Genomic DNA, 16497 nt, shown 5'->3' with positions numbered 1-16497 from the left:
ATTAATATTACACCTGATTTTTTATATTCCAAGTATATTTTAAGTATCAAAAAGCAGACTGTTTAAGCTGCTAGTAAATAGATGGCGTTGTTCGTTTTCTATATGTCAGTGGCATTTTGTTTCTAAATATCACAGAATTGATCGCTATGTAAGTATTGAAATATGTAGTGCAAAGTACAAGTGAGTGTTTTCTTTTGTGGTCCCGTTCTCCATATTAAACACAGACTTAATGCATTGATAAGTTATTTTCGTTTTATTCATGTAAGGTTATTGAACTTAGCTAAGTGAATCTTCAATATAAAGTTGTTAAGGGTAAAAATTTGTATTTTTGCATTTGTGTTGATTTTTGTTACGACTATCTATAAAGATAATTTTAAACTGTTTTTCTAAAAATGTGTTTTTTAATAATATAGTTTTAATGAATACAAAATCTAAAATAGATAAGTATGAAGTTTTACAATAAATTTAATAGACGATAATCAAATAAAACTTATAGATGATAGTGAAATGTCCTAGATAGGTACCAGGCAAGCATGACAGGTGCGGTGGTGGCCTGTCTGACGGCTCTTTTTGCAACCTTTCCTATATTTCTATATTTTTAGCGATAATACTGTATTATACAGTACTTAGGACTTGTTGGTTTTATTTCTTTGGAACTGTACTGTGTTGTACATTGTAGTGGTTTTAGCGCATTAAAATAAGGTTATATAGCTAAAAAAAAAAAACATTTTTTAAAGATAATACTTGGAATATACATTTAGAGTTAAACTTTACACAATAAAACAGGGCCACTGAAGACATGTTAAAATTTAATGATGCCACTATCTTATCTGTCGTGCTGTTTCCGGTGTTATTTAAGTAATATTTAAGTGCACCTCAAGATATCTGAGTATTATGCATCGTTTTTAACACATAATTTAATAAACATTGTATTAATATTAAATGCTGAGTTAATTCACCGAGACACTAATAATTACGTAATAATCAAATTGTATGTGTTAGCAATTAACGCCTGCCCCACCACTAGCTGATAGAGGCTCAGATAGCTTAAAAATGACATCACTGATGACAGTGCCAGACCTTATATGAATAAGGGCACAAAATCCGATATTTCCATTACATATTTTACATGTTGGATTTTTTAAAAAGTAAAAGTTATTTTCAATAAATGTAAACTTTATGTTAACCCATTAGGTCTTAACAAGGCCAATGACATTATTCGCAGAGAAATTATTGATCGTCAAAGGTGTGGCAGGATGTGCAAGTTCCGCTTTATAATATTGTGCAAGAGGCACGTGCACCGGCCACCCCTGACATGTGCGACCGCAGGTGTTGTAGACAACTGCTCAGTTCAGCCCTGTACTTTTTTTTTTAATTCAACCGATTAAGGCATCTGTCTTGGTCCAAATGTGATGTGCCAATATTTGTGTATTGCATTGTTGGTAATATTTTCTGGAATTTTATAAATTGTGTACTTTTAATAGAGTGGATTTTACGTATGTTGTTTTACTGAATTTATATGTCACTAGCTTTGGCCCGCGACTTCGTCCCCCTGGAATTAAAAAAGTGAGTAGACTATGTGTTCTTCCAGACTACCATCTATATCTGTACCAAATTTAATCAAAATCTATTCAATCGTTTAAGCTACAAACTCTAACAAACATCCATCCATCCATCTAAACTTTCGCATTTATATAAGTAAGTTACGAATCATGGATGAATGAAATTTGTGTTTGGTTACTTTGAATCCATACAACCAATCGATCTAATGGAGAAAAAATTTCCTTACGCCCAACGGGAACATACAATTTTTGGATTTTGTGTTTACTTGTTTATGACGTTATATAATAATTCAGATATTCATTAGAGTAATGATAATCGGCAAATACGTCACGGAAATACCAAATTACGTGTGTAAGGTATTCCCCTCTTCACGATTACACTTTTACACGTTTGACGATCTTATAAAGTGAATTAATATTTACACACTTCACGTAACATGTGTACGTAATTCAACTACGTCATTATGTAAAAATATTGTGAACAAACATTAAATTGTATAAACTTTGTGAGAATTACAGACGCTGTAACTCGCGTATGATCCGATGACGGCACCCAGTTTCGGACCCATTAGGGTCCATCATCAGGGCGAGTGCTTATATCGCTTTCTTCATAACTATCCTCTTTTCGTTCTACCTATTTTTCTCCATCATAGAATAGAGATAGTTAGGAATAAGTTTGCATCGTTCGTTGCGTTGTGTCCTTGTCACAAATTTTACCAAAGACTAAATATTAATTTTGGTATTTGTTTCAGATGTGGAAAGCCTTACAAATATCTCCAAGTAACTGAGGTATGTAGAAAAATTTACGTCACCTGACTCAAGCCCTGATTTGTTAATATTGTTGTGACGAGACACCGTGATACATTGTTTGTCAAACTCGCTGTGGCATTTGTCCCGTCTAGAACACGTTGTTGGTTCGTGACGTGGTTAATTTAGCACGTTGTCACGTTGTACCGCGGCCTTGATTCAACACCGTTGCATTGCCCCGATAACAATGGTGTGGACGCGTATGCGAGTTGTTGATAAGCGGTTAGTTACTACGTCTTATGTAAAAGAATGCGGTGTATGCTTATGTTGTCCCTATAGTAGGTTTTTAGGGTTTGCAGAAACACCTTTAAAGATGTTGCTGTCTCTTGTTTTTCAGTGTAAATGTAACTTGAGATAAATGATTCGGCACGTTATCATTTCAAAAAATTAAACCTTAACGAAAAAAATATTAAATCTTCTAAAGTAACTTGATTACGGTATTCCAAAGATATTTGAATTATATAAAACCAGTTTTGGACTATGGTTAGACATGGGGCCATTGTTTTAAACTAATGAATAAAACATCTCTATGTAATAATAGGCAATAACTTTAAATGTAAGCACTTTACATTATGAAAACTCGCAGGACTCGGAAACACATTGTATTCAATTTATATAGTTTCTTCCTTAGAGGACATATTTTGTATAGAAGTTGCGACTTCACTAGTGGAAACGTGACTCTATAATAATGTTCAGACGCTTATTACGGACGGAAATAGGTATTAAGAACATACGGAAAAGTAAATTAGCTTCAAAAATTAGATGACCCCAAAATCAGGAATCAAATTTCGAGGAAGACAGTGTGGATGCATTGTGTGGTAGAGGATATGCTTAAGAAGGGAGTGAATTCAGATATGACGGCTGATAGAGATGAATGAGAAGCACATACTGTGCCGACCCTGAGTAGGGACAAGGGCAAGTAGATGATGAATATTAGGAATCGAATATATGCCACTAACCACTGAGCCATTAAGGCCCGTTTATGTACATTATATAGAATCTGAGATATGCGTGGCATTCCCAATCGGGCCGTAGAGCCTGCGCATGTAAGATCGCTTCAGTAAATGTTTGAACAGTACGAATCGACTACAATAGCCTGTTTACTTCGACTTACCGCGTTGTTGACCGTCCACGCCCGATTTGTAATTTACAACCAACTTGTATTATGAACCCAGACAAATTGAAGTATACCTTATGATTATAGTTTTAAAGTTCAGAATGCTTAGTAAATTAGTACTAATATTTGATCAAATTTTTCCAAACTTTGGCCAACAGTTAGCACTTTCATCTTTCGAATCTTTTGTACAAGCCGATTGTTTGTTTTTCTTTAATTTCAAGGATGTACGTAAATTGTTGTTAGAACAATTATTGGTTTATGGTTTTGTTTATATTATTTTGTTTGTGTTATGTGTTTTAAATGAGATTCATTACAAAATAATTGGACTAATTGTACTTGCTAAAGTTTTGATAGTTATGTGAATATTGGGAAATAGTTAATAGTGCTGAAGGATATAGTTTAAAAATAAGTAGGATGTGTTTAGTTATGTACTAATATATCGCTTACAATAAGTTCAATGACATACATGTCTCGTCTCTGTAATAAAAAGGAAAAAAAACTTATTTCGTAATCCAAGAGACACCTGCCATTTGTATTTAAAAATATCTATGACGCTTCAAGTATCTATCAAAAATATATTGGAATAATATTCATCTCTTAATTGACGGCTTCAATTTACAGTCGGCAGCAAAAAAATAAGTAATAACTTTATATCGGTGGCAGTTTTCTCATAGAGTATACAGCGTGGGAATTTAAGACAATGGGGAGAGTGGGAAAAATAGTTTTGGGTTCGCTGGCGCACCGGTACCGCAGTCAAGAAATCGTGAGACCGTGCGAATGAGATGTTCGGATATACTGTTTAAATGCTCCTACGTAAATGCTCCTAGTTAAAATGTATCCGAACAGAGTGCGTGATTACAATGTTTTTGACAATTTGCTGTGTAACAAATTGTTATTATTTCCGAACACAATAATGATAGTTCAAACCTATTTGTTGTAAAATGCGTAATAGAAATGGTATTCCTTTGGTTTGCCAAGTCATAATTAGAAGGTCAAATCCAAGGTCACGGTGTTGCTTTCCAAATGAATCATTTGAATACTAGATGTATTCGATACACATTCAATTTTCGTTTCAGTGTAAAAACAATTATCACAAGCTACTATTGTTTATTCGTAGCTACCTGCCCACATCCTACATCCATATATTAGCATGGCAAGCAGTCGTGTTGCCGGCCGTGAACTCCACGCTGGTGTCAACAAACTCATTTAGGAGTCAAAATGGTCTCTCGATATATTATAGCGTTTGCGCGGTCGTTCGTCTAAGGACGTGACTAAGTTCCTCATTGGATACAATTCGCTATTCGCTTCTCCAATCGTACATCGATGGTAGGGGCTACACCTGGCCGCACGGTTCGACTCTCCGTGGTAAATGGCGTTCGTAAAACAAACTACACTCGAAAGCGTCTCACATTCGCAAATTGCATATTGATGGATCATTGCCTCTTTACGGGAGGTATGTTATTTCTCGATAACGATTTACCTATTTTGCATAGTCGATTATCGTTTTTCACTTTGATCGTTGCTATGGGATTGTGTAGTTATAACGCGGCTTACTCGACAGTGTTAACATAAAACAAAAGTATGAGTAGAGTCAAATATTATGCTGTATATTTAAAGCAAATTCTCCATATAACCCGTTAGTAATAGTAATAGGAATAATAGGCCTGTTATCGTTTTAGATTTAGTAATGCATCAAAGGATAATATACTGGATTTGTTTAAAATATAGACCGATCTCCGTGAGCCGTGTTTGACCGCATTCTCACGGTACCGTCGAAGATTACCGCCAAGTGGTTTCAAACTGAGTGATTGATCGTCCGAATGCGCGCGGAACTCGGAATGAACGAAACCTTTGCGGTGGAATCTTTTGTTTATCTGTTACCCCGGGTCAATGACATTAATGGCGGGAAAATTTAAAGCTTGCACAATTTACGCGGTTTCTATACCTATTGCCGCGGTTTGTACAGTTACTGTGGCTTTTCGTGATACAGGAATACAGAAGTGATCTTGGTTTATTCAATGTAAATAAGAGGGTGATACTTAGGTTTTATTAACAGGGATAGAGGTAATTTTAGCAACATCAGGCTTGATCATTCGCCACATTGTATAAAACGTCTTCATCCAATCATTAAGCGGTAGCTACGTTAACTTTCACATAACTGTCACCACACACATGTTAACAAGATATTTAATTTATCCGTCTCTACAAATAGATATTAAAACTTCAACAACACGACAAGATGCTTAAGATAAGTGCCACTCAAATGGTCAATCATCCAAATGATCTAATGAATTTTTGAATGAATTTATAATGTAGTGATTAATTGTCGAAATGAGGCCGATTAAAAGCCGTAACTGTTTCTTATAAGCATATGAGCTGTTTAACGGAGGTTAAAACCAGAGAATAAATTTTAATTAAAAATAAAAGTAAATGAGCATATTTTTCTTTGAAGGAAGTGATACAAGTGTCACTACTTGACTATAATTAAGAAGCGATGGTCGCAGTGACCCTTATAAATATGCAAGAGGTCGCTGTAGTCTCCTATTCATTAACATTTTACGATACCGAAGCAAAGTGGGGAAAATAGGAGAGTTTTATTTGTTCATACTTTATTAAACTCTGTAAGAATTGAACAGATTTTGAAGAATTATTATAGAAATAGCTGTTCCCGTGCGGTTTCATCCGCATGATATGAACATTTTTTTTATTTTCTTTCCATCACATTTCACATTAGGGTTTTTATCAAAAATATTTACCCCCTAAGTTTAATGGCGTAGAAATATGTAGTCTAAAACGTGACGTGAGTGTAGGGCTTTTTATTAAAAAAAGAATTATTGAAAAATATGCTGTAATTGCTGACATCTTAGGCAACAAAGAAGTGTGTGTTTACGCTTTATTATAATAGTATAGATATAGATGTAACCAGGTTTAATGTTTTCATATTGAAAAGCTTACTTAATCAACTCTAAAAATAAAAAGTAAAACAGCAAATACATTAATATCGTAAACTAAAAATAGCTCACTCATTTGCCGTTTTATACTCGAGGTGCGGGTACACTGTTGGCCAATAAAAACGTACAGTTCGTAACCTTCATTTGCATACACGTTGAGTATTATGACGTGTGATTTCAACACTCGTCGATGTTTTGTGGGACGCTACCATTAATGTTGCAACAGCTAGGAAGTTTCCCACGGTCGTTCGCGTCGAATATTTGCCATACAGGATCCATGCAAAGTAAAGAAAATCGTTGTATTTTAATTACTACTATGTTTGTATATGTTGAATTTCTTTTATTTTTCTACTAGCTGTTGCTCGCGACTTCGTCCTTGTGAAATTAATAAAAAATATGGCCCATGTTACTCCCTGATAACGCTTTTTAAACGGCGAAAGAATTTTTAAATCGAGCCCAGTAGTTTTAGAGTTATTTCAATACGTACAAAAATACAAATCTTTCCTCTTTATAATAATAGTATAAATGAGTTACTTTGTAAGGTTTCGCATGGGCAGCAGAATGTAGTAAGTAGTAAGTAAGTAAGCGTGCCTCAAATATGTAACTTTTAGAGATGCAATAAGAGTGAAAAGAGGAGTTTTAAGCTTGTTTTTAGTAAAAAGTTGATCTGTAAACAATACCTCTCACAGGATTTGATTATTTTATCAATGTCAAATTAAAATTCTTCAATTCCATGTAATGTATTGTCTATGGTCTTGGCTATCTCAAGCGTCAATGTTATGTCAGTCGATGACAGCTTTTAATCCGTCAGAGTACCAATGCAATTGTATACACGGTGTGGTGTTGCTGAGTCGTAAAATTCTTCGAGGATAGGAACGTTACAGTCTTACAGAGTGGAATACCAAAATAAGTAATGTAGAAATTATAACACCCGGATGGTCTGTAAATGTGACAGGTTTTAGCATAAAATCCTAAAGCGGCGTGTACATAATGAACACCTGGTAGCATTCAGTGGCAGAGTCGTTAAACTGCTGTCGTTTTAATGTGAACTCGGCCTATTTACAAGTCGCTCTTTACTCACACGACCGAAGTCATTATGGACAAGAAATGCTTTATGAAGTACATGAAAGTTTTATTATCTGATGATCTTATTATGCATTTTATAGCTCCTAGTTTAATCTGTACGTTTTATATTAAATCATAGGTTTGTAATTGTTACAGACTTTGTTTGTGGTTATCAAACTTATAAGTTTGATTTTATATTAAAAGGTGGCAAATAAGCGTGTAGGTATATTAATTCGCCAAAGAAAGAAGTAACCGTTGCCCGGAAATATCTGCAATTGCAATGATCTCCTTTGCCTAATCTAACTCCGCTTCTCATCCCTTCCTTACAAGAAAGGGTGGGAAGGGGAACAGCATTGTTTTCTGTTATGTAGATTTATAACTAATTAATACCTACAATACAATAGTGCGTGAAATTTGTATACAACACGCTTTTTCTAAGTTATCCTAAATAACCTAAAATACGTCGTGAGGCAGTAAATATTTTAAGGAACATTCTAGAACGTTTGTTATTTAACAGAATGTTCGATTCACAATGTTTCATGGGAATGATTTTAAACAATATTGTGTCTTTCCTTTTGTATGTTTCTTATTTTATTCTATGAAATACAGACGGCAGCTTAAAAATGTGTATTCTAACCTCCTTTCTGTAGCTATTGCAACATTTAAATAAGGTAGTTAATTAAAGGTTCTTACTATATCCGTCTTAACGCAATTGAGTAAAAAGATGTATATTTTACTGTTGTAGTTAATCTTTAGCGTAAACATTAATTGCAGACTGAGTTTATAATAATGAAGACTGCATTAAGATGAAGATAAAAGATAAGAATAGATAAGAGAGCACTCAATGATTTGATTGAATATTTTACGAGTGCTTATCTACAAATGATATACCATTAGTGAAAGGCGCATTAAAGATCCAAGTATTTGAACAAACATTTCTATAAACCTTTTAATATTTCATTGCTGAGGACGAAAAGTAGTCTACATCAGTGTAAATATCTTACTAATATTATAAATTCAAAAGTTAAGATGGGATGTTAGAGTTTGCAGCCTGAACGGCTGAACGAATCTCGATGAAATTTGGCAAAGATGTAGAGCAGTCTGGAAGAACACAAAGGCTACTCACTTTTGTTTTTTTCTTTATTTCATGCGTACGGAGTCGCGGGCAAAAACTAGTCATCTATAAAAAGTCTATTAATCTTTTATCAAGCTTATAATTTGTCCTTTTATTACATGCTCTATACTTTAGAAGTACCCAGAGTCTCCCGACCCCAGCTATTAGAGGCAGTTGTTTTTTAATGTCGTAACTCAAGCATTAAAGTTGACGAGACTTTGATATGAAACAAGTTGACAATGCGTGTACGCTTCCCGGAACCAGAGACGAGTGTAGCTCTCGGTTCCCGTGGCCGTCATTCCCACAGGTTGGTTGCATTATGCGGGTCGTGACCCCAACGTGCGACAGCGTTTAATACGACGCACACAATCACATTAGAAAGACACTTTTTTTGTTTCGCATTTTATAAAACTTTAAATTTTATTCTTACCCATTTTATGTGCAATTCAGTATACAAGATTGTCTTCGAAAATGATTTTACATTTTTGACTAAGTTTCTTGTGTGTGTGTTTTACAAAGCATTATGTTTTGCTTACATGTAATTATGTTTTAAATATGGTAAACATAACATAATGTGATGATTGTTTGCTCACGTGTGCCCGTTTTTGGCCACGCGTGGGCAGTAATTATTAAGCCCACTTCTTTTTGATTGACCTGACCTCTAGTGATGTAACTAGGAAATCAATGTAATAATCAAGTCTATTATTAAAATACAACTATTAATAAAATAATATACATGTCTTCAAACGTTGATTATGTTTTGCCGACTCGTTGGTAAAATAACATTTTGCTAACACATTGTTTTGCAAACCATACTTTTAAAGTTACGCTGTTGGTGGGTCGTATTCATGAGTCATTGGTTGATTGGTGTAGATTTCAGAACGACTTGGATATTTTCCGTTCGGAAGTAATGCCGGCGCTAACACCGGTGTTGCTAGTTTCACAACGAAACTCGGGTTTACAATTTCCGAACGGATGCGGGCTTTCCTTTGCCTTTGTGCCGGTTTGTTGACGCCTCACTTACCGCATTACTTACTTCTCTTATCAGTAACGAGCAGGGTTGACACTTCTTTGTTTTTTTTGACAACTGAATACGTCTAAATATAGAAGCGAACGCTGCCCATAGATGTCTACAATTGAAGATGAATAGTCATGAATTGCCAAAAAATGTAGTTTGCATGGTGCTTATTCGAGTTGTAGGTTTGAGGTTAACTGCACTCAAAGACGGCAATTGGTCACTAACGGAGAAGCTATGCGGTTTAAAGTGGCTAGTGTTTTAGTGGCCGTGTATAGACACAAATTGATATTTGTGATATCAATACGCATGTGTTGCATAATATGATAAAATTTGGCACAAAAACCGATTAAAGCCTCAATGCATATAAAATTTTGCAGAAATTTACGAAGGTGCAGGTCAATGATCTTTGCTCATACGGTCACAAACCGGATTAAAAAATCAAAGTCTTTTGACCTAGATCAAGATTCTAAAAGTGACAAGCATTTTATTTAAATTTGTTTTTGTTACGAATAGAGATTTATTTAAGACCCCAAAATCGATAATTCATGTAGTTGAAATGTTAGATGACTACACCTAAATGTACCGTAAAAAATAATAAAAAGAAATAATATTTTACTTGTATTGCAGCCACATTTGACTATAGTTCATTTTGATGCGCCGTAAATGAATTAGTAACGAGTTATTTGGCGGCCATTCTCACGCCTTGCTCCATCCGGGGAATGTTTTCCAAAACTTTAATGTTACACTTCATTAGATCTCACATTAAGCACGGTGGGCCAAGTTAAGCACCTGTTAATGTGAAATTTATTGTTACTTTAAACTCTGAATACCCTTTTAAAGTTACAACCGTTAACTCGTTTACGGTTAAACGAATATAATTGATTTCTTTTCAAATCCTAACCTATAAATGTAAAATGTTTGTACTGTTAACTGTTATACGTTTTAAAAGTACTTTTTCTTGGTAAATATTGAATTCTGAAAACGAAACTAGTTTGTGATTATATGAACTCTATAAACAATATCTTGATTATTTCTGATATATTTAAACTCCGTCTTTTTCCTTTTTCCATTGGAATTTACGTAAAATGATAAATGGCACCTAATCATGACGAATTCAAGTGCAATTGCTTAAGACTGCGGCTTCCATTGATCTTTTGCCACATAAAGTATGAATTGCTAATATTGTGTGGTATGGTTGATATGAGTTGGTTGTACCTTGTCCGTACCTAGCTAAGAACGCCAGAAATAAATGCATACGGGACCCAGGATTACAGTGATATCTTCTTATTTTGGGCTGTAGTATGGGCTTGATTATCTATAACTTCTCGTTTATTGTGTATTAAGTGTGAGTGGGATATATGGTAGATTTACTCTAATCCAGCTCTAATAATCTCATACTTTTGATGTCGGTAGTCTCTGGGAGTGATCTCGACTAAGCGCATACAATAAATAATCTATACTATTATAATAAAGCGTAAACACACACTTCTTTGTTGCCTAAGATGTCATTACAGCATATTTTTGAATAATTCTTTTTTAAATAAAAAGCCCTACACTTACGTTACGCTTTAGGCTATATATATTCACAACATTAAACTTAGGGGTAAATATTTTGGAAAAAACCCTAATGTGGGAGAGAGACCATAAGTCTGCTGCCAACATCAAGAAAGCAAGATTGCTAAGGTTTGTCATATCATGTTATTTTGACATTTGTAATTGATAATTTGACAAATGTAAACAATAAAATAAAATTATCATAATTCATGCGGGATGAAGCCGCACAGGAACAGCTAGTTTATGATCTAAAAATATAGATAATTAAATCAAATTCCAACTAGAAAGCAATATAGAAATATCGAGCAGCGTTTATTAACAATTTATATGTTTTTAAATATTCCTTCAAAGGTCATGGGTTAATTCGTGGCAATGAACCACAAGAGTTGTCCCGATTTTTACAGTGTTCGATAACACTTTTATACGCCGGACAACTACACAATTTGCATAATGTTTCGATTTTATTACATGTAAATCTTTTTAAATTCCGTCCAAATAATTATATCCGAATGATAACTTTTCGGACATAACGAAAAAAAAATAATCGAAAGAAACTGTCAACTTAGATCAATCTCACAAACAAGCATAAAGATTGACAACTGGATTAGTTACTTATACTTTTGTATATGTTAAATGACATCTACTCGAGCATATATTTGTCCAAAATTTCGTTACCTCGTCGAGTCCATGTGCGCGTGAGTCACTGCCGGTCGGGACCGGTTACTTACAACATGGAGTGGTAATCATGGATGCGGCAACTATATTTCTATGTATACTTATACTAATGTTGTAAAGCGGAAAGATCTATATTTTTGTATGTATTGGAATTACTTAAAAACTTCTGAGTTTATGTGATGTGCATTATTTAATAAAAGTTTCTTTTGTCAACAGATTAGTAGAAGATATCTATGGACGCTTTTACACGTCACCGATTATGTGGTATGTATTGATTATTTATAACTCTATATATTAATATTTATACTAAACATAACAAGGATCGCTTAAAATTATAAGAATGTTGTCTCCAAATTTTGTTTTAAAAATATAAATAGTAATGAAGTTTGTTGAGAATTAAACGATTTATTCCATGTTAGTTATCTTTTTATTCATCTCTCTGACTTAACAACAACACGTTTCCATGGTAACCGCTTACAGTTTTATATCCAAAGAGTATCAAAATTATAAAACATGTCACATATTAAAAAGATATTATCAAAGAATATTTACAGTATATTTACACGTAACACTACAAACGAAATTAAATTCGAAAATGTTTATTACCGCATCTGAAATGCATTCTAATTTAGTAACTCTATGTAGGAACGATGTTCTGGAGGATTATGCGCTTGTAGAGACGTGTTTTCCTAACAAGACAAGTCTGAGCATAGTTAAAAGGTATGAAATTTTGTAATTCTTGCGAATGATCTCTCGAGAGAGCTAGACTTTATACTCGGAATTAGTTTGTAATTGTTATTTACTGGCTGTTGCTCGCGACTTCCGTCACGTGTAATCAGTAATTGTAATAAAATAGATGTTACCCAGTGATAACGTAGCTTTTTAATGGTGAAAGAATTTTAATAATCGACCCAGTAGTTTTTGAGTTATTTCAAAACATACAAAAGTCTTTATAATTTTAGTACAGAATTGCATCTAAAAATCATTATTTTTTTTATTTATTCTATTCTATCATACTTCATACTAATATTATAAATGCGAAAGTTTAGATTGATGGATGGTAGCCTAAAGGACTGAACGAATTTCGATGAAATTTGGCACATAGGAACTCTTTTGTTTTTTTTTCAATTTCCAGCAGACGAAGTCGCGGGCGAAAGCTAGTTATAATTACAATTAATTAGATATATAGTAAGCGTGTACTTTACGTACTTCATTATAAGTAATGCATTACTATAATAATTGACCCTTGTTGCACGTAACTGATACGTTAACATCGTTAAATACATGTGTTACTGATTACGCCTTGTAAAATATTACACGGTTCATTTATTACCATTTTATCAAGCATACTATATTGATGCCAATTATCTTAATGATGCTGTACATGTGAAATTGCTTCGTACACTTTATACGTTGAAATTTGAAACTGTCTTTCGTTATCATAAGATTCTAAATTTACAGTGGCTCGTGGTTTTGTTAGCACTTGTTTGAATTTAGTACTAAACTGTTTCCATGCGGCTTGAACTTTTTTTTTATTTTATTGTTTAAATGTCAAAATTCATATGCACAAATGACAACGATGGCAATGTTGCTTCCTTGATGTTGGCAGCTTTTAGTTTATGGTCCCTTTCCCACATGATGGTTTTTATTCGATTTATTTAGCCCCTAAGTTTAATAGCGTGAGAATATATAGCCTAAAGCATGTCGTAAGTATATGCCTTTTTATTAAAGAAATAATTATTCAAAAATATGCCGTGATTGCTGACATCCTATGCCACGAAGTAGTTTTTACGCTTTACTATGTTAGTATAGATGGGATTAGTTTCACCCCAGCTTCCCACCGATATATAAAACTGTATTACCCAGTCTCGCGTGCAAGCCGCTATAAGTTTTAGACAGCACAGTTGGTTTACCTCGTGTTATTTGTCTCTAATTAATTACGAACCAAAAGCATATTGAAATGAGAGCCACATCTAGTTGAGTTCGTGTTTATAATTTGTTTCTCTGTACGTCTCTACCTGTATTTGGCAGATCAACATATTGAGGATAAAGTCGTATGGAAATGATGCTACTACGCACTCAAGTCCTCCGGCTTTTGCCATTTCTAGCTTTTAATATGTAAATAATTAACAGCAAACGAGATAATAAAATGTCAATATTGCGTGGCTCTGATGCGTTATTGTGAATAAGTTTAATTAATGAATAGATTACACTCAAGAGCATTGAATGAAATTTACTTCGTTATTCTTAGTTTAAGAGATTGATAGTTTGAAGTGACCCAGATTCAATGCTCTTGAGTGTACGATAGTAATTTAAATAGATTTACATTCGACAGATATTATCAGATATTATCTTTGCTATATGACAACGCTTATTTGTCAATTAAAAGGCAAAAACCAGACGAGCTGCTGTTTTACTTTGCGCCAATTTAAACTGCAATTAATTTTGTTGAGTTTATAAAATTGACATTAATTTCGCTGTGAGATTAAGTAAGGCGATTTGGTAAAAATATGAATCAAAGAATAATTTTAATACGGTTGTTTTTTTTATTATTTCTTTAATTTTATTATTGCACAGTGCAATTTTAATATACAATTGTAGTTTTAAAATGTAAGCTTCAATAACATTAAGTTGTTTTATTTTAACAAATAAGCTTAGGCGGTCTATATCTTAGACTTTATAGGAAGTAAACGCTAGGAAGATGTGCTTGTTAAGGCGCCATATTTATTTGACTAACGGAACCTATTGTATGTGAGTTGTAAATTTAACGTAATGTATGTAGACGGCTTATATTTTATTACTAGCTGTTCCCATGCGACTTCATCCGCATTATGAAAAATTAATTTCATTGTTTACATTTGTCAAATTATCAATAGCAAATGTCAAAATGACATAACATGACGAAACAAGGCAACCTTGCTTTTTTGATGTTGACAGCAACTTATGGTCTCTTTCCCACATTAGGGTTTTTATCCAAATTATTTACCCCTAAGTTTATTGGCGTTAAAATATATAGCCTAAAGCGTGACGTAAGTGTAGAGCTTTTTATTAAAAAAGAATCATTAGAAAATATGCTGTAATTACTGACATCTTAGGTAACAAAGAAGTGTGTGTTTACGCTTTATTATAATAAATATATAGTATAGTATTATATTATGAAGAAATCATATTAAAACCATAACTTGTAGAAGTTGTCTGTCAAAAATCTCGTCAATCGTCTTGCAAAAAATATATATTTTATAATGGATTAGGTCATTCCAAATGCAATTAAGATCCTTAAAGCTGTACAACAATGTCGGATATCGATATCTAATAGCTACAATAAATCGATTCGTGTCCATTATGTCATCGGCATAGTGATGCGGCCGTTGGCTCTGTACTCTATGAATATTCAAACCAGTTTCGTATGGAACTTGTCCCGCAGACGCGCATCTCTACATCTTTGTAGACGCTTCTCCAATAGACAATTAAACTTTAAACTATTGGAACTGCAATAAACAGTTAATGGGTTATAAGTCGTTTGTGGTCGACAGATTACTACTGCTTTCAGGCTTGTATTGGACGAAAACTATTACGACTTTGATATTATTGGGTGTTTTGACAGATACTGAACTAGAAATATAAATTAATAAATCGGACTTTTCTTGCCACAAAAATAAACTACAAATGAGATCATACATACAGCAACCTTAAAGCTAGTAAAAAAATGTGGCAAAAGGTGGCAAGCTCAGTTAATGCAGAGACGCTGGCCGTTTCTGCGCTGGTTTTCAGTTGGCTGGCTGGTTTTCCCTTCACACACAGGTTAAAAAATATTAAAGTTTCAAATGAAATTTTAAGGTTATTTTATTAATTTTATAAACTTTATTCCGACCACGTAAATTTTCCAATTAACTCTAATCTCTCAAGTTTTATCGCAATTTTTTCGTTGTACATTTTTGTATCCCGTGTTTTATTGAGGCATCCGTAAAACATGACGGCATTTTCGCTAATAAGGTGGATTTATTTTACAAACATAAATAAAATGTCGAGGTTTTGGCGGGTATTTAAGACATCAAGATTATTTTAATGTTTTTTTTTTTTTATAAAAATACAATTATATATTCTGTAATGCATATAATTTGTTTAAAGTTTAAAAATTATTACAATTTAATTTAATAACAGTTTTTCTCTACCAAGATATCAGAATAGGTAGAGATGCAATTGAGACCGACATAAACCATGTATTCTAGTTGCTGGTCATACTTCGTAGTTTTTATGAAATAATAATAAAAGGGGTTAAACGAGCGGCGAGAACACCGAGGTGGTCAACGACACCCAAGGACATCCGCAACACCAGAGGAACTACAGATGCGTTACCGGCCTTTGTGGAAATGAGAAATACAGTTAGTTATAAGAAAACCTATACTTTTGTACCAATTATAATTCCCTGTATGTTAATTTATTTGTCCTGTAGTGAATGGCTAAATGAACGGTTATCTGCTTATCTATCTAAGCCGAGAACACGTCGCGTTACATAGCCGGCGTGTATCCAATGTAGGCTGGTAAATATAAATTTAGTTCTCTCTGGGATTTAGTGGCTAGGTAGTCGACTATCCCACGGCGGACCGTACAATTGCCTACCGAGTCACGCGCGG

At 33.8% G+C, this 16497-nt stretch overlaps 1 long non-coding RNA gene across 1 annotated transcript; it reads left to right on the top strand.

The window, feature by feature from the left end:
* Positions 1-2318: 2318 nt before the first annotated feature.
* Positions 2319-12607, top strand: LOC106101333. Its single transcript, XR_001225502.1, has 3 exons — positions 2319-2351; positions 12080-12127; positions 12509-12607. It is a non-coding gene; the product is annotated as an uncharacterized LOC106101333 (long non-coding RNA).
* The last annotated feature ends 3890 nt before the right edge of the window (positions 12608-16497 follow it).

Source organism: Papilio polytes, unplaced genomic scaffold, assembly GCF_000836215.1.
Source record: "Papilio polytes unplaced genomic scaffold, Ppol_1.0 DF823991.1, whole genome shotgun sequence".
Lineage (NCBI taxonomy): Eukaryota > Metazoa > Arthropoda > Insecta > Lepidoptera > Papilionidae > Papilio > Papilio polytes.
Note: the sequence above shows the minus strand (reverse complement) of the source record. Positions and strands in the feature narration are given on the sequence as shown.